General features: G+C 38.2%; 27 non-coding genes and 23 pseudogenes across 27 annotated transcripts; all 50 read left to right on the top strand.

Annotated features, from left to right (window-relative positions):
- The first annotated feature begins 37 nt into the window (after positions 1 to 37).
- Positions 38 to 156, top strand: LOC149598290 (5S ribosomal RNA). Its single transcript, XR_016378235.1, has one exon. It is a non-coding gene; the product is annotated as a 5S ribosomal RNA (ribosomal RNA).
- A 137-nt stretch (positions 157 to 293) lies between these two features.
- LOC149598289 (5S ribosomal RNA) lies at positions 294 to 412 on the top strand (annotated as a pseudogene).
- A 137-nt stretch (positions 413 to 549) lies between these two features.
- On the top strand, positions 550 to 652 carry LOC149598288 (5S ribosomal RNA; annotated as a pseudogene).
- A 122-nt stretch (positions 653 to 774) lies between these two features.
- Positions 775 to 893, top strand: LOC149598287 (5S ribosomal RNA). The gene has a single exon (XR_016378200.1). It is a non-coding gene; the product is annotated as a 5S ribosomal RNA (ribosomal RNA).
- Positions 894 to 1,479: 586 nt separating this feature from the next.
- LOC149598286 (5S ribosomal RNA) lies at positions 1,480 to 1,582 on the top strand (annotated as a pseudogene).
- A 121-nt stretch (positions 1,583 to 1,703) lies between these two features.
- On the top strand, positions 1,704 to 1,822 carry LOC149598285 (5S ribosomal RNA; annotated as a pseudogene).
- A 136-nt stretch (positions 1,823 to 1,958) lies between these two features.
- LOC149598284 (5S ribosomal RNA) lies at positions 1,959 to 2,077 on the top strand. Its single transcript, XR_016378234.1, has one exon. It is a non-coding gene; the product is annotated as a 5S ribosomal RNA (ribosomal RNA).
- Positions 2,078 to 2,214: 137 nt separating this feature from the next.
- LOC149598283 (5S ribosomal RNA) lies at positions 2,215 to 2,333 on the top strand (annotated as a pseudogene).
- Positions 2,334 to 2,470: 137 nt separating this feature from the next.
- LOC149598282 (5S ribosomal RNA) lies at positions 2,471 to 2,589 on the top strand. Its single transcript, XR_016378233.1, has one exon. It is a non-coding gene; the product is annotated as a 5S ribosomal RNA (ribosomal RNA).
- A 137-nt stretch (positions 2,590 to 2,726) lies between these two features.
- LOC149598281 (5S ribosomal RNA) lies at positions 2,727 to 2,829 on the top strand (annotated as a pseudogene).
- Positions 2,830 to 2,951: 122 nt separating this feature from the next.
- Positions 2,952 to 3,070, top strand: LOC149598280 (5S ribosomal RNA). Its single transcript, XR_016378199.1, has one exon. It is a non-coding gene; the product is annotated as a 5S ribosomal RNA (ribosomal RNA).
- Positions 3,071 to 3,656: 586 nt separating this feature from the next.
- On the top strand, positions 3,657 to 3,759 carry LOC149598279 (5S ribosomal RNA; annotated as a pseudogene).
- A 346-nt stretch (positions 3,760 to 4,105) lies between these two features.
- On the top strand, positions 4,106 to 4,224 carry LOC149598278 (5S ribosomal RNA). Its single transcript, XR_016378027.1, has one exon. It is a non-coding gene; the product is annotated as a 5S ribosomal RNA (ribosomal RNA).
- A 585-nt stretch (positions 4,225 to 4,809) lies between these two features.
- Positions 4,810 to 4,928, top strand: LOC149598277 (5S ribosomal RNA). Its single transcript, XR_016378016.1, has one exon. It is a non-coding gene; the product is annotated as a 5S ribosomal RNA (ribosomal RNA).
- A 136-nt stretch (positions 4,929 to 5,064) lies between these two features.
- Positions 5,065 to 5,167, top strand: LOC149598276 (5S ribosomal RNA; annotated as a pseudogene).
- Positions 5,168 to 5,289: 122 nt separating this feature from the next.
- LOC149598275 (5S ribosomal RNA) lies at positions 5,290 to 5,408 on the top strand. Its single transcript, XR_016378198.1, has one exon. It is a non-coding gene; the product is annotated as a 5S ribosomal RNA (ribosomal RNA).
- Positions 5,409 to 5,994: 586 nt separating this feature from the next.
- On the top strand, positions 5,995 to 6,113 carry LOC149598274 (5S ribosomal RNA). Its single transcript, XR_016378005.1, has one exon. It is a non-coding gene; the product is annotated as a 5S ribosomal RNA (ribosomal RNA).
- Positions 6,114 to 6,249: 136 nt separating this feature from the next.
- On the top strand, positions 6,250 to 6,352 carry LOC149598273 (5S ribosomal RNA; annotated as a pseudogene).
- A 137-nt stretch (positions 6,353 to 6,489) lies between these two features.
- On the top strand, positions 6,490 to 6,608 carry LOC149598272 (5S ribosomal RNA). Its single transcript, XR_016379020.1, has one exon. It is a non-coding gene; the product is annotated as a 5S ribosomal RNA (ribosomal RNA).
- Positions 6,609 to 6,745: 137 nt separating this feature from the next.
- LOC149598271 (5S ribosomal RNA) lies at positions 6,746 to 6,864 on the top strand (annotated as a pseudogene).
- A 137-nt stretch (positions 6,865 to 7,001) lies between these two features.
- Positions 7,002 to 7,104, top strand: LOC149598270 (5S ribosomal RNA; annotated as a pseudogene).
- Positions 7,105 to 7,450: 346 nt separating this feature from the next.
- LOC149598269 (5S ribosomal RNA) lies at positions 7,451 to 7,569 on the top strand. Its single transcript, XR_016378197.1, has one exon. It is a non-coding gene; the product is annotated as a 5S ribosomal RNA (ribosomal RNA).
- Positions 7,570 to 8,155: 586 nt separating this feature from the next.
- Positions 8,156 to 8,274, top strand: LOC149598268 (5S ribosomal RNA). Its single transcript, XR_016377994.1, has one exon. It is a non-coding gene; the product is annotated as a 5S ribosomal RNA (ribosomal RNA).
- A 136-nt stretch (positions 8,275 to 8,410) lies between these two features.
- On the top strand, positions 8,411 to 8,513 carry LOC149598267 (5S ribosomal RNA; annotated as a pseudogene).
- A 122-nt stretch (positions 8,514 to 8,635) lies between these two features.
- Positions 8,636 to 8,754, top strand: LOC149598266 (5S ribosomal RNA). Its single transcript, XR_016378196.1, has one exon. It is a non-coding gene; the product is annotated as a 5S ribosomal RNA (ribosomal RNA).
- Positions 8,755 to 9,340: 586 nt separating this feature from the next.
- LOC149598265 (5S ribosomal RNA) lies at positions 9,341 to 9,459 on the top strand. The gene has a single exon (XR_016377983.1). It is a non-coding gene; the product is annotated as a 5S ribosomal RNA (ribosomal RNA).
- A 136-nt stretch (positions 9,460 to 9,595) lies between these two features.
- LOC149598264 (5S ribosomal RNA) lies at positions 9,596 to 9,698 on the top strand (annotated as a pseudogene).
- Positions 9,699 to 9,819: 121 nt separating this feature from the next.
- On the top strand, positions 9,820 to 9,938 carry LOC149598263 (5S ribosomal RNA). Its single transcript, XR_016378155.1, has one exon. It is a non-coding gene; the product is annotated as a 5S ribosomal RNA (ribosomal RNA).
- Positions 9,939 to 10,075: 137 nt separating this feature from the next.
- Positions 10,076 to 10,178, top strand: LOC149598262 (5S ribosomal RNA; annotated as a pseudogene).
- Positions 10,179 to 10,300: 122 nt separating this feature from the next.
- Positions 10,301 to 10,419, top strand: LOC149598261 (5S ribosomal RNA). The gene has a single exon (XR_016378195.1). It is a non-coding gene; the product is annotated as a 5S ribosomal RNA (ribosomal RNA).
- A 585-nt stretch (positions 10,420 to 11,004) lies between these two features.
- LOC149598260 (5S ribosomal RNA) lies at positions 11,005 to 11,123 on the top strand. The gene has a single exon (XR_016377972.1). It is a non-coding gene; the product is annotated as a 5S ribosomal RNA (ribosomal RNA).
- A 137-nt stretch (positions 11,124 to 11,260) lies between these two features.
- On the top strand, positions 11,261 to 11,379 carry LOC149598259 (5S ribosomal RNA). Its single transcript, XR_016379019.1, has one exon. It is a non-coding gene; the product is annotated as a 5S ribosomal RNA (ribosomal RNA).
- A 362-nt stretch (positions 11,380 to 11,741) lies between these two features.
- Positions 11,742 to 11,860, top strand: LOC149598258 (5S ribosomal RNA). The gene has a single exon (XR_016377961.1). It is a non-coding gene; the product is annotated as a 5S ribosomal RNA (ribosomal RNA).
- Positions 11,861 to 12,222: 362 nt separating this feature from the next.
- Positions 12,223 to 12,341, top strand: LOC149598257 (5S ribosomal RNA). Its single transcript, XR_016378193.1, has one exon. It is a non-coding gene; the product is annotated as a 5S ribosomal RNA (ribosomal RNA).
- A 586-nt stretch (positions 12,342 to 12,927) lies between these two features.
- Positions 12,928 to 13,046, top strand: LOC149598256 (5S ribosomal RNA). Its single transcript, XR_016377950.1, has one exon. It is a non-coding gene; the product is annotated as a 5S ribosomal RNA (ribosomal RNA).
- A 136-nt stretch (positions 13,047 to 13,182) lies between these two features.
- Positions 13,183 to 13,285, top strand: LOC149598255 (5S ribosomal RNA; annotated as a pseudogene).
- A 121-nt stretch (positions 13,286 to 13,406) lies between these two features.
- LOC149598254 (5S ribosomal RNA) lies at positions 13,407 to 13,525 on the top strand. Its single transcript, XR_016377939.1, has one exon. It is a non-coding gene; the product is annotated as a 5S ribosomal RNA (ribosomal RNA).
- A 137-nt stretch (positions 13,526 to 13,662) lies between these two features.
- On the top strand, positions 13,663 to 13,781 carry LOC149598253 (5S ribosomal RNA). Its single transcript, XR_016379018.1, has one exon. It is a non-coding gene; the product is annotated as a 5S ribosomal RNA (ribosomal RNA).
- A 137-nt stretch (positions 13,782 to 13,918) lies between these two features.
- On the top strand, positions 13,919 to 14,037 carry LOC149598252 (5S ribosomal RNA; annotated as a pseudogene).
- A 136-nt stretch (positions 14,038 to 14,173) lies between these two features.
- On the top strand, positions 14,174 to 14,276 carry LOC149598251 (5S ribosomal RNA; annotated as a pseudogene).
- Positions 14,277 to 14,622: 346 nt separating this feature from the next.
- On the top strand, positions 14,623 to 14,741 carry LOC149598250 (5S ribosomal RNA). Its single transcript, XR_016378192.1, has one exon. It is a non-coding gene; the product is annotated as a 5S ribosomal RNA (ribosomal RNA).
- Positions 14,742 to 15,327: 586 nt separating this feature from the next.
- LOC149598249 (5S ribosomal RNA) lies at positions 15,328 to 15,446 on the top strand. The gene has a single exon (XR_016377927.1). It is a non-coding gene; the product is annotated as a 5S ribosomal RNA (ribosomal RNA).
- Positions 15,447 to 15,582: 136 nt separating this feature from the next.
- On the top strand, positions 15,583 to 15,685 carry LOC149598248 (5S ribosomal RNA; annotated as a pseudogene).
- A 121-nt stretch (positions 15,686 to 15,806) lies between these two features.
- On the top strand, positions 15,807 to 15,925 carry LOC149598247 (5S ribosomal RNA). Its single transcript, XR_016377915.1, has one exon. It is a non-coding gene; the product is annotated as a 5S ribosomal RNA (ribosomal RNA).
- A 137-nt stretch (positions 15,926 to 16,062) lies between these two features.
- Positions 16,063 to 16,181, top strand: LOC149598246 (5S ribosomal RNA). Its single transcript, XR_016379017.1, has one exon. It is a non-coding gene; the product is annotated as a 5S ribosomal RNA (ribosomal RNA).
- Positions 16,182 to 16,318: 137 nt separating this feature from the next.
- Positions 16,319 to 16,437, top strand: LOC149598245 (5S ribosomal RNA; annotated as a pseudogene).
- Positions 16,438 to 16,574: 137 nt separating this feature from the next.
- LOC149598244 (5S ribosomal RNA) lies at positions 16,575 to 16,677 on the top strand (annotated as a pseudogene).
- Positions 16,678 to 16,798: 121 nt separating this feature from the next.
- LOC149598243 (5S ribosomal RNA) lies at positions 16,799 to 16,901 on the top strand (annotated as a pseudogene).
- Positions 16,902 to 17,022: 121 nt separating this feature from the next.
- On the top strand, positions 17,023 to 17,125 carry LOC149598242 (5S ribosomal RNA; annotated as a pseudogene).
- A 122-nt stretch (positions 17,126 to 17,247) lies between these two features.
- Positions 17,248 to 17,366, top strand: LOC149598241 (5S ribosomal RNA; annotated as a pseudogene).
- Positions 17,367 to 17,397: the final 31 nt, after the last annotated feature.

Raw genomic sequence — 17,397 nt, 5'->3', positions numbered from 1 at the left:
CACTTAATTTAAATTCGAATTATTAAATAGAACTCTCGGCAACGGCCATATCACGCTGAAAACACCGGTTCTCGTCCGATCACCGAAGTTAAGCATCGTCGAGCGCAGTCAGTACTTGGGAGGGAGACCACATAGGAACACTGCGTGCCGTTGGCTTTTTCACTTTTTTATCCTCATTTAAAATCCAATAGATATGAAAACAGCAAACATATTTTCTTTTTGTTATTGTTTTAAAAAGATGATGGTTAATTTGTCTCACTTAATTTAAATTCGAATTATTATCTAGCACTCTCGGCAACTGCCATATCACGCTGAAAACACCGGTTCTCGTCCGATCACCGAAGTTAAGCATCGTCGAGCGCAGTCAGTACTTGGGAGGTGGACCACATAGGAACACTGCGTGCCGTTGGCTTTTTCACTTTTTTTTCCTCATTTAAAATCCAATAGATATGAAAAAAGCAAACATATTTTCTTTTTGTTATTGTTTTAAAAAGATGATGGTTAATTTGTCTCACTTAATTTAAATTCGAATTATTATCTAGCACTCTCGGCAACTGCCATATCACGCTGAAAACACCGGTTCTCGTCCGATCACCGAAGTTAAGCAGCGTCGAGCGCAGTCAGTACTTGGAAACTCTGCGTGCCGTTGGCTTTTTCACTTTTATTTCCTCTTTTAAATTCCATGAGATATGAAAAAAGCAAACATATCTTCTTTTTCTTATTGATTTATAAAGATGAAGGTTAATTAAATTCAAATTATTAAATAGCACTCTCGGCAACGGCCATATCACGCTGAAAACACCGGTTCTCGTCCGATCACCGAAGTTAAGCAGCGTCGAGCGCAGTCAGTACTTGGGAGGGAGACCACTTTGGAACAATGCGTGCCGTTGGCTTTTTCACTTTTTTTTCCTCTTTTAAATTCCAATAGATATGAAAAAAGCAAACATATTTTCTTTTTGTTATTGTTTTAAAAAGATGATGGCTAATTTGTCTCACTTAATTTAAATTCGAATTATTATCTAGCACTCTCGGCAACGGCCATATCACGCTGAAGACACCGGTTCTCGTCCTATCACCGAAGTTAAGCAGCGTCGAGCGCAGTCAGTACTTGGAAACTCTGCGTGCCGTTGGCTTTTTCACTTTTATTTCCTCTTTTAAATTCCATCAGATATGAAAAAAGCAAACATATCTTCTTTTTGTTATTGTTTTATAAAGATGAAGGTTTTTAAATTCAAATTATTATCTAACACTCTCGGCAACTGCCATATCACGCTGAAAACACCGGTTCTCATCCGATCACCGAAGTTAAGCAGCGTCGAACGCAGTCAGTACTTGGAAACTTTGCGTGCCGTTGGCTTTTTCACTTTTATTTCCTCTTTTAAATTCCATCAGATATGAAAAAAGCAAACATATCTTCTTTTTCTTATTGATTTTTAAAGATGAAGGTTAATTAAATTCAAATTATTAAATAGCACTCTCGGCAACGGCCATACCACGCTGACAACACCGGTTCTCGTCCGATCACCGAAGTTAAGCAGCGTCGAGCGCAGTCAGTACTTGGAAACTCTGCGTGCCGTTGGCTTTTTCACTTTTATTTCCCCTTTTAAATTCCATGAGATATGAAAAAGCAAACATATCTTCTTTTTCTTATTGATTTATAAAGATGAAGGTTAATTAAATTCAAATTATTAAATAGCACTCTCGGCAACGGCCATATCACGCTGAAAACACCGGTTCTCGTCCGATCACCGAAGTTAAGCAGCGTCGAGCGCAGTCAATGCTTGGGAGGGAGACCACTTAGAAACACTGCGTGCCGTTGGCTTTTTCACTTTTTTTTCTCTTTTAAATTCCTATAGATATGAAAAAAGCAAACATATTTTCTTTTTGTTATTGTTTTAAAAAGATGAAGGTTAATTTGTCTCACTTAATTTAAATTCGAATTATTAAATAGCACTCTCGGCAACGGCCATATCACGCTGAAAACACCGGTTCTCGTCCGATCACCGAAGTTAAGCATCGTCGAGCGCAGTCAGTACTTGGGAGGGAGACCACATAGGAACACTGCGTGCCGTTGGCTTTTTCACTTTTTTTTCCTCATTTAAAATCCAATAGATATGAAAAAAGCAAACATATTTTCTTTTTGTTATTGTTTTAAAAAGATGATGGTTAATTTGTCTCACTTAATTTAAATTCGAATTATTATCTAGCACTCTCGGCAACTGCCATATCACGCTGAAAACACCGGTTCTCGTCCGATCACCGAAGTTAAGCAGCGTCGAGCGCAGTCAGTACTTGGGAGGGAGACCACATAGGAACACTGCGTGCCGTTGGCTTTTTCACTTTTTTTTCCTCTTTTAAATTCCAATAGATATGAAAAAAGCAAACATATTTTCTTTTTGTTATTGTTTTAAAAAGATGAAGGTTAATTTGTCTCACTTAATTTAAATTCGAATTATTAAATAGCACTCTCGGCAACGGCCATATCACGCTGAAAACACCGGTTCTCGTCCGATCACCGAAGTTAAGCATCGTCGAGCGCAGTCAGTACTTGGGAGGGAGACCACATAGGAACACTGCGTGCCGTTGGCTTTTTCACTTTTTTTTCCTCATTTAAAATCCAATAGATATGAAAAAAGCAAACATATTTTCTTTTTGTTATTGTTTTAAAAAGATGATGGTTAATTTGTCTCACTTAATTTAAATTCGAATTATTATCTAGCACTCTCGGCAACTGCCATATCACGCTGAAAACACCGGTTCTCGTCCGATCACCGAAGTTAAGCAGCGTCGAGCGCAGTCAGTACTTGGAAACTCTGCGTGCCGTTGGCTTTTTCACTTTTATTTCCCCTTTTAAATTCCATGAGATATGAAAAAAGCAAACATATCTTCTTTTTCTTATTGATTTATAAAGATGAAGGTTAATTAAATTCAAATTATTAAATAGCACTCTCGGCAACGGCCATATCACGCTGAAAACACCGGTTCTCGTCCGATCACCGAAGTTAAGCAGCGTCGAGCGCAGTCAGTACTTGGGAGGGAGACCACTTTGGAACAATGCGTGCCGTTGGCTTTTTCACTTTTTTTTCCTCTTTTAAATTCCAATAGATATGAAAAAAGCAAACATATTTTCTTTTTGTTATTGTTTTAAAAAGATGATGGCTAATTTGTCTCACTTAATTTAAATTCGAATTATTATCTAGCACTCTCGGCAACGGCCATATCACGCTGAAGACACCGGTTCTCGTCCTATCACCGAAGTTAAGCAGCGTCGAGCGCAGTCAGTACTTGGAAACTCTGCGTGCCGTTGGCTTTTTCACTTTTATTTCCTCTTTTAAATTCCATCAGATATGAAAAAAGCAAACATATCTTCTTTTTGTTATTGTTTTATAAAGATGAAGGTTTTTAAATTCAAATTATTATCTAACACTCTCGGCAACTGCCATATCACGCTGAAAACACCGGTTCTCATCCGATCACCGAAGTTAAGCAGCGTCGAACGCAGTCAGTACTTGGAAACTTTGCGTGCCGTTGGCTTTTTCACTTTTATTTCCTCTTTTAAATTCCATCAGATATGAAAAAAGCAAACATATCTTCTTTTTCTTATTGATTTTTAAAGATGAAGGTTAATTAAATTCAAATTATTAAATAGCACTCTCGGCAACGGCCATACCACGCTGACAACACCGGTTCTCGTCCGATCACCGAAGTTAAGCAGCGTCGAGCGCAGTCAGTACTTGGAAACTCTGCGTGCCGTTGGCTTTTTCACTTTTATTTCCTCTTTTAAATTCCATCAGATATGAAAAAAGCAAACATATCTTCTTTTTGTTATTGTTTTATAAAGATGAAGGTTTTTAAATTCAAATTATTATCTAGCACTCTCGGCAACTGCCATATCACGCTGAAAACACCGGTTCTCATCCGATCACCGAAGTTAAGCAGCGTCGAACGCAGTCAGTACTTGGAAACTTTGCGTGCCGTTGGCTTTTTCACTTTTATTTCCTCTTTTAAATTCCATCAGATATGAAAAAAGCAAACATATCTTCTTTTTCTTATTGATTTTTAAAGATGAAGGTTAATTAAATTCAAATTATTAAATAGCACTCTCGGCAACGGCCATATCACGCTGAAAACACCGGTTCTCGTCCGATCACCGAAGTTAAGCAGCGTCGAGCGCAGTCAGTACTTGGGAGGGAGACCACTTAGGAACACTGCGTGCCGTTGGCTTTTTCACTTTTTTTCCTCTTTTAAAATCCAATAGATATGAAAAAAGCAAACATATTTTCTTTTTGTTATTGTTTTAAAAAGATGATGGTTAATTTGTCTCACTTAATTTAAATTCGAATTATTATCTAGCACTCTCGGCAACGGCCATATCACGCTGAAGACACCGGTTCTCGTCCTATCACCGAAGTTAAGCAGCGTCGAGCGCAGTCAGTACTTGGAAACTCTGCGTGCCGTTGGCTTTTTCACTTTTATTTCCTCTTTTAAATTCCATCAGATATGAAAAAAGCAAACATATCTTCTTTTTGTTATTGTTTTATAAAGATGAAGGTTTTTAAATTCAAATTATTATCTAGCACTCTCGGCAACTGCCATATCACGCTGAAAACACCGGTTCTCATCCGATCACCGAAGTTAAGCAGCGTCGAACGCAGTCAGTACTTGGAAACTTTGCGTGCCGTTGGCTTTTTCACTTTTATTTCCTCTTTTAAATTCCATCAGATATGAAAAAAGCAAACATATCTTCTTTTTCTTATTGATTTTTAAAGATGAAGGTTAATTAAATTCAAATTATTAAATAGCACTCTCGGCAACGGCCATATCACGCTGAAAACACCGGTTCTCGTCCGATCACCGAAGTTAAGCAGCGTCGAGCGCAGTCAGTACTTGGGAGGGAGACCACTTAGGAACACTGCGTGCCGTTGGCTTTTTCACTTTTTTTCCTCTTTTAAAATCCAATAGATATGAAAAAAGCAAACATATTTTCTTTTTGTTATTGTTTTAAAAAGATGATGGTTAATTTGTCTCACTTAATTTAAATTCGAATTATTATCTAGCACTCTCGGCAACGGCCATATCACGCTGAAGACACCGGTTCTCGTCCGATCACCGAAGTTAAGCAGCGTCGAACGCAGTCAGTACTTGGAAACTTTGCGTGCCGTTGGCTTTTTCACTTTTATTTCCTCTTTTAAATTCCATCAGATATGAAAAAAGCAAACATATCTTCTTTTTCTTATTGATTTTTAAAGATGAAGGTTAATTAAATTCAAATTATTAAATAGCACTCTCGGCAACGGCCATATCACGCTGAAAACACCGGTTCTCGTCCGATCACCGAAGTTAAGCAGCGTCGAGCGCAGTCAGTACTTGGGAGGGAGACCACTTTGGAACAATGCGTGCCGTTGGCTTTTTCACTTTTTTTTCCTCTTTTAAATTCCAATAGATATGAAAAAAGCAAACATATTTTCTTTTTGTTATTGTTTTAAAAAGATGATGGTTAATTTGTCTCACTTAATTTAAATTCGAATTATTATCTAGCACTCTCGGCAACGGCCATATCACGCTGAAGACACCGGTTCTCGTCCTATCACCGAAGTTAAGCAGCGTCGAGCGCAGTCAGTACTTGGAAACTCTGCGTGCCGTTGGCTTTTTCACTTTTATTTCCTCTTTTAAATTCCATCAGATATGAAAAAAGCAAACATATCTTCTTTTTGTTATTGTTTTATAAAGATGAAGGTTTTTAAATTCAAATTATTATCTAGCACTCTCGGCAACTGCCATATCACGCTGAAAACACCGGTTCTCATCCGATCACCGAAGTTAAGCAGCGTCGAACGCAGTCAGTACTTGGAAACTTTGCGTGCCGTTGGCTTTTTCACTTTTATTTCCTCTTTTAAATTCCATCAGATATGAAAAAAGCAAACATATCTTCTTTTTCTTATTGATTTTTAAAGATGAAGGTTAATTAAATTCAAATTATTAAATAGCACTCTCGGCAACGGCCATATCACGCTGAAAACACCGGTTCTCGTCCGATCACCGAAGTTAAGCAGCGTCGAGCGCAGTCAGTACTTGGGAGGGAGACCACTTAGGAACACTGCGTGCCGTTGGCTTTTTCACTTTTTTTCCTCTTTTAAAATCCAATAGATATGAAAAAAGCAAACATATTTTCTTTTTGTTATTGTTTTAAAAAGATGATGGTTAATTTGTCTCACTTAATTTAAATTCGAATTATTATCTAGCACTCTCGGCAACGGCCATATCACGCTGAAGACACCGGTTCTCGTCCGATCACCGAAGTTAAGCAGCGTCGAGCGCAGTCAGTACTTGGAAACTCTGCGTGCCGTTGGCTTTTTCACTTTTATTTCCTCTTTTAAATTCCATCAGATATGGAAAAAGCAAACATATCTTCTTTTTGTTATTGTTTTATAAAGATGAAGGTTAATTTGTCTCACTTAATTTAAATTCGAATTATTAAATAGCACTCTCGGCAACGGCCATATCACGCTGAAAACACCGGTTCTCGTCCGATCACCGAAGTTAAGCAGCGTCGAGCGCAGTCAGTACTTGGGAGGGGGACCACTTAGGAACACTGCGTGCCGTTGGCTTTTTCACTTTTTTTTCCTCTTTTAAATTCCAATAGATATGAAAAAAGCAAACATATTTTCTTTTTGTTATTGTTTTAAAAAGATGAAGGTCAAGTTGTCTCACTTAATTAAAATTCGAATTATTATCTAGCACTCTTGGCAACGGCCATATCACGCTGAAAACACCGGTCCTCGTCGGATCACCGAAGTTAAGCAGCGCCGAGCGCAGTCAGTACTTGGGAGGGAGACCACTTAGGAACACTGCGTGCCGTTGGCTTTTTCACTTTTTTTTTATTTTTAAATTCCAATAGATATGAAAAAAAGCAAACATATTTTCTTTTTGTTATTGTTTTAAAAAGATGATGGTTAATTTGTCTCACTTAATTTAAATTCGAATTATTATCTAGCACTCTCGGCAACGGCCATATCACGCTGAAGACACCGGTTCTCGTCCGATCACCGAAGTTAAGCAGCGTCGAGCGCAGTCAGTACTTGGAAACTCTGCGTGCCGTTGGCTTTTTCACTTTTATTTCCTCTTTTAAATTCCATCAGATATGAAAAAAGCAAACATATCTTCTTTTTGTTATTGTTTTATAAAGATGAAGGTTTTTAAATTCAAATTATTATCTAGCACTCTCGGCAACTGCCATATCACGCTGAAAACACCGGTTCTCATCCGATCACCGAAGTTAAGCAGCGTCGAACGCAGTCAGTACTTGGAAACTTTGCGTGCCGTTGGCTTTTTCACTTTTATTTCCTCTTTTAAATTCCATCAGATATGAAAAAAGCAAACATATCTTCTTTTTCTTATTGATTTTTAAAGATGAAGGTTAATTAAATTCAAATTATTAAATAGCACTCTCGGCAACGGCCATATCACGCTGAAAACACCGGTTCTCGTCCGATCACCGAAGTTAAGCAGCGTCGAGCGCAGTCAGTACTTGGGAGGGAGACCACTTTGGAACAATGCGTGCCGTTGGCTTTTTCACTTTTTTTTCCTCTTTTAAATTCCAATAGATATGAAAAAAGCAAACATATTTTCTTTTTGTTATTGTTTTAAAAAGATGATGGTTAATTTGTCTCACTTAATTTAAATTCGAATTATTATCTAGCACTCTCGGCAACGGCCATATCACGCTGAAGACACCGGTTCTCGTCCTATCACCGAAGTTAAGCAGCGTCGAGCGCAGTCAGTACTTGGAAACTCTGCGTGCCGTTGGCTTTTTCACTTTTATTTCCTCTTTTAAATTCCATCAGATATGAAAAAAGCAAACATATCTTCTTTTTGTTATTGTTTTATAAAGATGAAGGTTTTTAAATTCAAATTATTATCTAGCACTCTCGGCAACTGCCATATCACGCTGAAAACACCGGTTCTCATCCGATCACCGAAGTTAAGCAGCGTCGAACGCAGTCAGTACTTGGAAACTTTGCGTGCCGTTGGCTTTTTCACTTTTATTTCCTCTTTTAAATTCCATCAGATATGAAAAAAGCAAACATATCTTCTTTTTCTTATTGATTTTTAAAGATGAAGGTTAATTAAATTCAAATTATTAAATAGCACTCTCGGCAACGGCCATATCACGCTGAAAACACCGGTTCTCGTCCGATCACCGAAGTTAAGCAGCGTCGAGCGCAGTCAGTACTTGGGAGGGAGACCACTTAGGAACACTGCGTGCCGTTGGCTTTTTCACTTTTTTTCCTCTTTTAAAATCCAATAGATATGAAAAAAGCAAACATATTTTCTTTTTGTTATTGTTTTAAAAAGATGATGGTTAATTTGTCTCACTTAATTTAAATTCGAATTATTATCTAGCACTCTCGGCAACGGCCATATCACGCTGAAGACACCGGTTCTCGTCCGATCACCGAAGTTAAGCAGCGTCGAACGCAGTCAGTACTTGGAAACTTTGCGTGCCGTTGGCTTTTTCACTTTTATTTCCTCTTTTAAATTCCATCAGATATGAAAAAAGCAAACATATCTTCTTTTTCTTATTGATTTTTAAAGATGAAGGTTAATTAATTTCAAATTATTAAATAGCACTCTCGGCAACGGCCATATCACGCTGAAAACACCGGTTCTCGTCCGATCACCGAAGTTAAGCAGCGTCGAGCGCAGTCAGTACTTGGGAGGGAGACCACTTTGGAACAATGCGTGCCGTTGGCTTTTTCACTTTTTTTTCCTCTTTTAAATTCCAATAGATATGAAAAAAGCAAACATATTTTCTTTTTGTTATTGTTTTAAAAAGATGATGGTTAATTTGTCTCACTTAATTTAAATTCGAATTATTATCTAGCACTCTCGGCAACGGCCATATCACGCTGAAGACACCGGTTCTCGTCCTATCACCGAAGTTAAGCAGCGTCGAGCGCAGTCAGTACTTGGAAACTCTGCGTGCCGTTGGCTTTTTCACTTTTATTTCCTCTTTTAAATTCCATCAGATATGAAAAAAGCAAACATATCTTCTTTTTGTTATTGTTTTATAAAGATGAAGGTTTTTAAATTCAAATTATTATCTAGCACTCTCGGCAACTGCCATATCACGCTGAAAACACCGGTTCTCATCCGATCACCGAAGTTAAGCAGCGTCGAACGCAGTCAGTACTTGGAAACTTTGCGTGCCGTTGGCTTTTTCACTTTTATTTCCTCTTTTAAATTCCATCAGATATGAAAAAAGCAAACATATCTTCTTTTTCTTATTGATTTTTAAAGATGAAGGTTAATTAAATTCAAATTATTAAATAGCACTCTCGGCAACGGCCATATCACGCTGAAAACACCGGTTCTCGTCCGATCACCGAAGTTAAGCAGCGTCGAGCGCAGTCAGTACTTGGGAGGGAGACCACTTAGGAACACTGCGTGCCGTTGGCTTTTTCACTTTTTTTCCTCTTTTAAAATCCAATAGATATGAAAAAAGCAAACATATTTTCTTTTTGTTATTGTTTTAAAAAGATGATGGTTAATTTGTCTCACTTAATTTAAATTCGAATTATTATCTAGCACTCTCGGCAACGGCCATATCACGCTGAAGACACCGGTTCTCGTCCGATCACCGAAGTTAAGCAGCGTCGAGCGCAGTCAGTACTTGGAAACTCTGCGTGCCGTTGGCTTTTTCACTTTTATTTCCTCTTTTAAATTCCATCAGATATGGAAAAAGCAAACATATCTTCTTTTTGTTATTGTTTTATAAAGATGAAGGTTTTTAAATTCAAATTATTAAATAGCACTCTCGGCAACGGCCATATCACGCTGAAAACACCGGTTCTCGTCCGATCACCGAAGTTAAGCAGCGTCGAGCGCAGTCAGTACTTGGGAGGGAGACCACATAGGAACACTGCGTGCCGTTGGCTTTTTCACTTTTTTTTCCTCATTTAAAATCCAATAGATATGAAAAAAGCAAACATATTTTCTTTTTGTTATTGTTTTAAAAAGATGATGGTTAATTTGTCTCACTTAATTTAAATTCGAATTATTATCTAGCACTCTCGGCAACTGCCATATCACGCTGAAAACACCGGTTCTCGTCCGATCACCGAAGTTAAGCAGCGTCGAGCGCAGTCAGTACTTGGAAACTCTGCGTGCCGTTGGCTTTTTCACTTTTATTTCCCCTTTTAAATTCCATGAGATATGAAAAAAGCAAACATATCTTCTTTTTCTTATTGATTTATAAAGATGAAGGTTAATTAAATTCAAATTATTAAATAGCACTCTCGGCAACGGCCATATCACGCTGAAAACACCGGTTCTCGTCCGATCACCGAAGTTAAGCAGCGTCGAGCGCAGTCAGTACTTGGGAGGGAGACCACTTTGGAACAATGCGTGCCGTTGGCTTTTTCACTTTTTTTTCCTCTTTTAAATTCTAATAGATATGAAAAAAGCAAACATATTTTCTTTTTGTTATTGTTTTAAAAAGATGATGGCTAATTTGTCTCACTTAATTTAAATTCGAATTATTATCTAGCACTCTCGGCAACGGCCATATCACGCTGAAGACACCGGTTCTCGTCCTATCACCGAAGTTAAGCAGCGTCGAGCGCAGTCAGTACTTGGAAACTCTGCGTGCCGTTGGCTTTTTCACTTTTATTTCCTCTTTTAAATTCCATCAGATATGAAAAAAGCAAACATATCTTCTTTTTGTTATTGTTTTATAAAGATGAAGGTTTTTAAATTCAAATTATTATCTAACACTCTCGGCAACTGCCATATCACGCTGAAAACACCGGTTCTCATCCGATCACCGAAGTTAAGCAGCGTCGAACGCAGTCAGTACTTGGAAACTTTGCGTGCCGTTGGCTTTTTCACTTTTATTTCCTCTTTTAAATTCCATCAGATATGGAAAAAGCAAACATATCTTCTTTTTGTTATTGTTTTATAAAGATGAAGGTTTTTAAATTCAAATTATTAAATAGCACTCTCGGCAACGGCCATATCACGCTGAAAACACCGGTTCTCGTCCGATCACCGAAGTTAAGCAGCGTCGAGCGCAGTCAGTACTTGGGAGGGAGACCACTTAGGAACACTGCGTGCCGTTGGCTTTTTCACTTTTTTTTCCTCTTTTAAATTCCAATAGATATGAAAAAAGCAAACATATTTTCTTTTTGTTATTGTTTTAAAAAGATGAAGGTTAATTTGTCTCACTTAATTTAAATTCGAATTATTAAATAGCACTCTCGGCAACGGCCATATCACGCTGAAAACACCGGTTCTCGTCCGATCACCGAAGTTAAGCAGCGTCGAGCGCAGTCAGTACTTGGGAGGGGGACCACTTAGGAACACTGCGTGCCGTTGGCTTTTTCACTTTTTTTTCCTCTTTTAAATTCCAATAGATATGAAAAAAGCAAACATATTTTCTTTTTGTTATTGTTTTAAAAAGATGAAGGTCAATTTGTCTCACTTAATTAAAATTCGAATTATTATCTAGCACTCTCGGCAACTGCCATATCACGCTGAAAACACTGGTTCTCGTCCGATCACCGAAGTTAAGCAGCGTCGAGCGCAGTCAGTACTTGGAAACTTTGCGTGCCGTTGGCTTTTTCACTTTTATTTCCTCTTTTAAATTCCATCAGATATGAAAAAAGCAAACATATCTTCTTTTTCTTATTGATTTTTAAAGATGAAGGTTAATTAAATTCAAATTATTAAATAGCACTCTCGGCAACGGCCATATCACGCTGAAAACACCGGTTCTCGTCCGATCACCGAAGTTAAGCAGCGTCGAGCGCAGTCAGTACTTGGGAGGGAGACCACTTAGGAACACTGCGTGCCGTTGGCTTTTTTCACTTTTTTTCCTCTTTTAAAATCCAATAGATATGAAAAAAGCAAACATATTTTCTTTTTGTTATTGTTTTAAAAAGATGCTGGTTAATTTGTCTCACTTAATTTAAATTCGAATTATTATCTAGCACTCTCGGCAACGGCCATATCACGCTGAAGACACCGGTTCTCGTCCGATCACCGAAGTTAGGCAGCGTCGAGCGCAGTCAGTACTTGGAAACTCTGGGTGCCGTTGGCTTTTTCACTTTTATTTCCCCTTTTAAATTCCATGAGATATGAAAAAAGCAAACATATCTTCTTTTTCTTATTGATTTATAAAGATGAAGGTTAATTAAATTCAAATTATTAAATAGCACTCTCGGCAACGGCCATATCACGCTGAAAACACCGGTTCTCGTCCGATCACCGAAGTTAAGCAGCGTCGAGCGCAGTCAGTACTTGGGAGGGAGACCACTTTGGAACAATGCGTGCCGTTGGCTTTTTCACTTTTTTTTCCTCTTTTAAATTCCAATAGATATGAAAAAAGCAAACATATTTTCTTTTTGTTATTGTTTTAAAAAGATGATGGTTAATTTGTCTCACTTAATTTAAATTCGAATTATTATCTAGCACTCTCGGCAACGGCCATATCACGCTGAAGACACCGGTTCTCGTCCTATCACCGAAGTTAAGCAGCGTCGAGCGCAGTCAGTACTTGGAAACTCTGCGTGCCGTTGGCTTTTTCACTTTTATTTCCTCTTTTAAATTCCATCAGATATGAAAAAAGCAAACATATCTTCTTTTTGTTATTGTTTTATAAAGATGAAGGTTTTTAAATTCAAATTATTATCTAGCACTCTCGGCAACTGCCATATCACGCTGAAAACACCGGTTCTCATCCGATCACCGAAGTTAAGCAGCGTCGAACGCAGTCAGTACTTGGAAACTTTGCGTGCCGTTGGCTTTTTCACTTTTATTTCCTCTTTTAAATTCCATCAGATATGAAAAAAGCAAACATATCTTCTTTTTCTTATTGATTTTTAAAGATGAAGGTTAATTAAATTCAAATTATTAAATAGCACTCTCGGCAACGGCCATATCACGCTGAAAACACCGGTTCTCGTCCGATCACCGAAGTTAAGCAGCGTCGAGCGCAGTCAGTACTTGGGAGGGAGACCACTTAGGAACACTGCGTGCCGTTGGCTTTTTCACTTTTTTTCCTCTTTTAAAATCCAATAGATATGAAAAAAGCAAACATATTTTCTTTTTGTTATTGTTTTAAAAAGATGATGGTTAATTTGTCTCACTTAATTTAAATTCGAATTATTATCTAGCACTCTCGGCAACGGCCATATCACGCTGAAGACACCGGTTCTCGTCCGATCACCGAAGTTAAGCAGCGTCGAGCGCAGTCAGTACTTGGAAACTCTGCGTGCCGTTGGCTTTTTCACTTTTATTTCCTCTTTTAAATTCCATCAGATATGGAAAAAGCAAACATATCTTCTTTTTGTTATTGTTTTATAAAGATGAAGGTTTTTAAATTCAAATTATTAAATAGCACTCTCGGCAACGGCCATATCACGCTGAAAACACCGGTTCTCGTCCGATCACCGAAGTTAAGCAGCGTCGAGCGCAGTCAGTACTTGGGAGGGAGACCACTTAGGAACACTGCGTGCCGTTGGCTTTTTCACTTTTTTTTCCTCTTTTAAATTCCAATAGATATGAAAAAAGCAAACATATTTTCTTTTTGTTATTGTTTTAAAAAGATGAAGGTTAATTTGTCTCACTTAATTTAAATTCGAATTATTAAATAGCACTCTCGGCAACGGCCATATCACGCTGAAAACACCGGTTCTCGTCCGATCACCGAAGTTAAGCAGCGTCGAGCGCAGTCAGTACTTGGGAGGGGGACCACTTAGGAACACTGCGTGCCGTTGGCTTTTTCACTTTTTTTTCCTCTTTTAAATTCCAATAGATATGAAAAAAGCAAACATATTTTCTTTTTGTTATTGTTTTAAAAAGATGAAGGTCAAGTTGTCTCACTTAATTAAAATTCGAATTATTATCTAGCACTCTTGGCAACGGCCATATCACGCTGAAAACACCGGTCCTCGTCGGATCACCGAAGTTAAGCAGCGCCGAGCGCAGTCAGTACTTGGGAGGGAGACCACTTAGGAACACTGCGTGCCGTTGGCTTTTTCACTTTTTTTTTATTTTTAAATTCCAATAGATATGAAAAAAGCAAACATATTTTCTTTTTGTTATTGTTTTAAAAAGATGATGGTTAATTTGTCTCACTTAATTTAAATTCGAATTATTATCTAGCACTCTCGGCAACGGCCATATCACGCTGAAGACACCGGTTCTCGTCCGATCACCGAAGTTAAGCAGCGTCGAGCGCAGTCAGTACTTGGAAACTCTGCGTGCCGTTGGCTTTTTCACTTTTATTTCCTCTTTTAAATTCCATCAGATATGAAAAAAGCAAACATATCTTCTTTTTGTTATTGTTTTATAAAGATGAAGGTTTTTAAATTCAAATTATTATCTAGCACTCTCGGCAACTGCCATATCACGCTGAAAACACCGGTTCTCATCCGATCACCGAAGTTAAGCAGCGTCGAACGCAGTCAGTACTTGGAAACTTTGCGTGCCGTTGGCTTTTTCACTTTTATTTCCTCTTTTAAATTCCATCAGATATGAAAAAAGCAAACATATCTTCTTTTTCTTATTGATTTTTAAAGATGAAGGTTAATTAAATTCAAATTATTAAATAGCACTCTCGGCAACGGCCATATCACGCTGAAAACACCGGTTCTCGTCCGATCACCGAAGTTAAGCAGCGTCGAGCGCAGTCAGTACTTGGGAGGGAGACCACTTTGGAACAATGCGTGCCGTTGGCTTTTTCACTTTTTTTTCCTCTTTTAAATTCCAATAGATATGAAAAAAGCAAACATATTTTCTTTTTGTTATTGTTTTAAAAAGATGATGGTTAATTTGTCTCACTTAATTTAAATTCGAATTATTATCTAGCACTCTCGGCAACGGCCATATCACGCTGAAGACACCGGTTCTCGTCCTATCACCGAAGTTAAGCAGCGTCGAGCGCAGTCAGTACTTGGAAACTCTGCGTGCCGTTGGCTTTTTCACTTTTATTTCCTCTTTTAAATTCCATCAGATATGAAAAAAGCAAACATATCTTCTTTTTGTTATTGTTTTATAAAGATGAAGGTTTTTAAATTCAAATTATTATCTAGCACTCTCGGCAACTGCCATATCACGCTGAAAACACCGGTTCTCATCCGATCACCGAAGTTAAGCAGCGTCGAACGCAGTCAGTACTTGGAAACTTTGCGTGCCGTTGGCTTTTTCACTTTTATTTCCTCTTTTAAATTCCATCAGATATGAAAAAAGCAAACATATCTTCTTTTTCTTATTGATTTTTAAAGATGAAGGTTAATTAAATTCAAATTATTAAATAGCACTCTCGGCAACGGCCATATCACGCTGAAAACACCGGTTCTCGTCCGATCACCGAAGTTAAGCAGCGTCGAGCGCAGTCAGTACTTGGGAGGGAGACCACTTAGGAACACTGCGTGCCGTTGGCTTTTTCACTTTTTTTCCTCTTTTAAAATCCAATAGATATGAAAAAAGCAAACATATTTTCTTTTTGTTATTGTTTTAAAAAGATGATGGTTAATTTGTCTCACTTAATTTAAATTCGAATTATTATCTAGCACTCTCGGCAACGGCCATATCACGCTGAAGACACCGGTTCTCGTCCGATCACCGAAGTTAAGCAGCGTCGAGCGCAGTCAGTACTTGGAAACTCTGCGTGCCGTTGGCTTTTTCACTTTTATTTCCTCTTTTAAATTCCATCAGATATGGAAAAAGCAAACATATCTTCTTTTTGTTATTGTTTTATAAAGATGAAGGTTTTTAAATACAAATTATTAAATAGCACTCTCGGCAACGGCCATATCACGCTGAAAACACCGGTTCTCGTCCGATCACCGAAGTTAAGCAGCGTCGAGCGCAGTCAGTACTTGGGAGGGAGACCACTTAGGAACACTGCGTGCCGTTGGCTTTTTCACTTTTTTTTCCTCTTTTAAATTCCAATAGATATGAAAAAAGCAAACATATTTTCTTTTTGTTATGGTTTTAAAAAGATGAAGGTTAATTTGTCTCACTTAATTTAAATTCGAATTATTAAATAGCACTCTCGGCAACGGCCATATCACGCTGAAAACACCGGTTCTCGTCCGATCACCGAAGTTAAGCAGCGTCGAGCGCAGTCAGTACTTGGGAGGGGGACCACTTAGGAACACTGCGTGCCGTTGGCTTTTTCACTTTTTTTTCCTCTTTTAAATTCCAATAGATATGAAAAAAGCAAACATATTTTCTTTTTGTTATTGTTTTAAAAAGATGAAGGTCAAGTTGTCTCACTTAATTAAAATTCGAATTATTATCTAGCACTCTTGGCAACGGCCATATCACGCTGAAAACACCGGTCCTCGTCGGATCACCGAAGTTAAGCAGCGCCGAGCGCAGTCAGTACTTGGGAGGGAGACCACTTAGGAACACTGCGTGCCGTTGGCTTTTTCACTTTTTTTTCCTCTTTTAAATTCCAATAGATATGAAAAAAGCAAACATATTTTCTTTTTGTTATTGTTTTAAAAAGATGATGGTTAATTTGTCTCACTTAATTTAAATTCGAATTATTATCTAGCACTCTCGGCAACGGCCATATCACGCTGAAGACACCGGTTCTCGTCCGATCACCGAAGTTAAGCAGCGTCGAGCGCAGTCAGTACTTGGAAACTCTGCGTGCCGTTGGCTTTTTCACTTTTATTTCCTCTTTTAAATTCCATCAGATATGAAAAAAGCAAACATATCTTCTTTTTGTTATTGTTTTATAAAGATGAAGGTTTTTAAATTCAAATTATTAAATAGCACTCCCGGCAACGGCCATATCACGCTGAAAACACCGGTTCTCGTCCGATCACCGAAGTTAAGCAGCGTCGAGCGCAGTCAGTACTTGGAAACTCTGCGTGCCGTTGGCTTTTTCACTTTTATTTCCTCTTTTAAATTCCATCAGATATGAAAAAAGCAAACATATCTTCTTTTTGTTATTGTTTTATAAAGATGAAGGTTTTTAAATTCAAATTATTAAATAGCACTCTCGGCAACGGCCATATCACGCTGAAAACACCGGTTCTCGTCCGATCACCGAAGTTAAGCAGCGTCGAGCGCAGTCAGTACTTGGAAACTCTGCGTGCCGTTGGCTTTTTCACTTTTATTTCCCGTTTTAAATTCCATGAGATATGAAAAAAGCAAACATATCTTCTTTTTCTTATTGATTCATAAAGATGAAGGTTAATTAAATTCAAATTATTAAATAGCACTCTCGGCAACGGCCATATCACGCTGAAAACACCGGTTCTCGTCCGATCACCGAAGTTAAGCAGCGTCGAGCGCAGTCAGTACTTGGGAGGGAGAACACTTAGGAACACTGCGTGCCGTTGGCTTTTTCACTTTTTTTTCCTCTTTTAAATTCCA

The sequence above is a fragment of the Phalangium opilio genome, unplaced genomic scaffold (assembly GCF_054372755.1).
Source record: "Phalangium opilio isolate 3A_F unplaced genomic scaffold, DU_Popi_V2 ptg000360l_1, whole genome shotgun sequence".
NCBI lineage: Eukaryota > Metazoa > Arthropoda > Arachnida > Opiliones > Phalangiidae > Phalangium > Phalangium opilio.
Note: the sequence above shows the minus strand (reverse complement) of the source record. Positions and strands in the feature narration are given on the sequence as shown.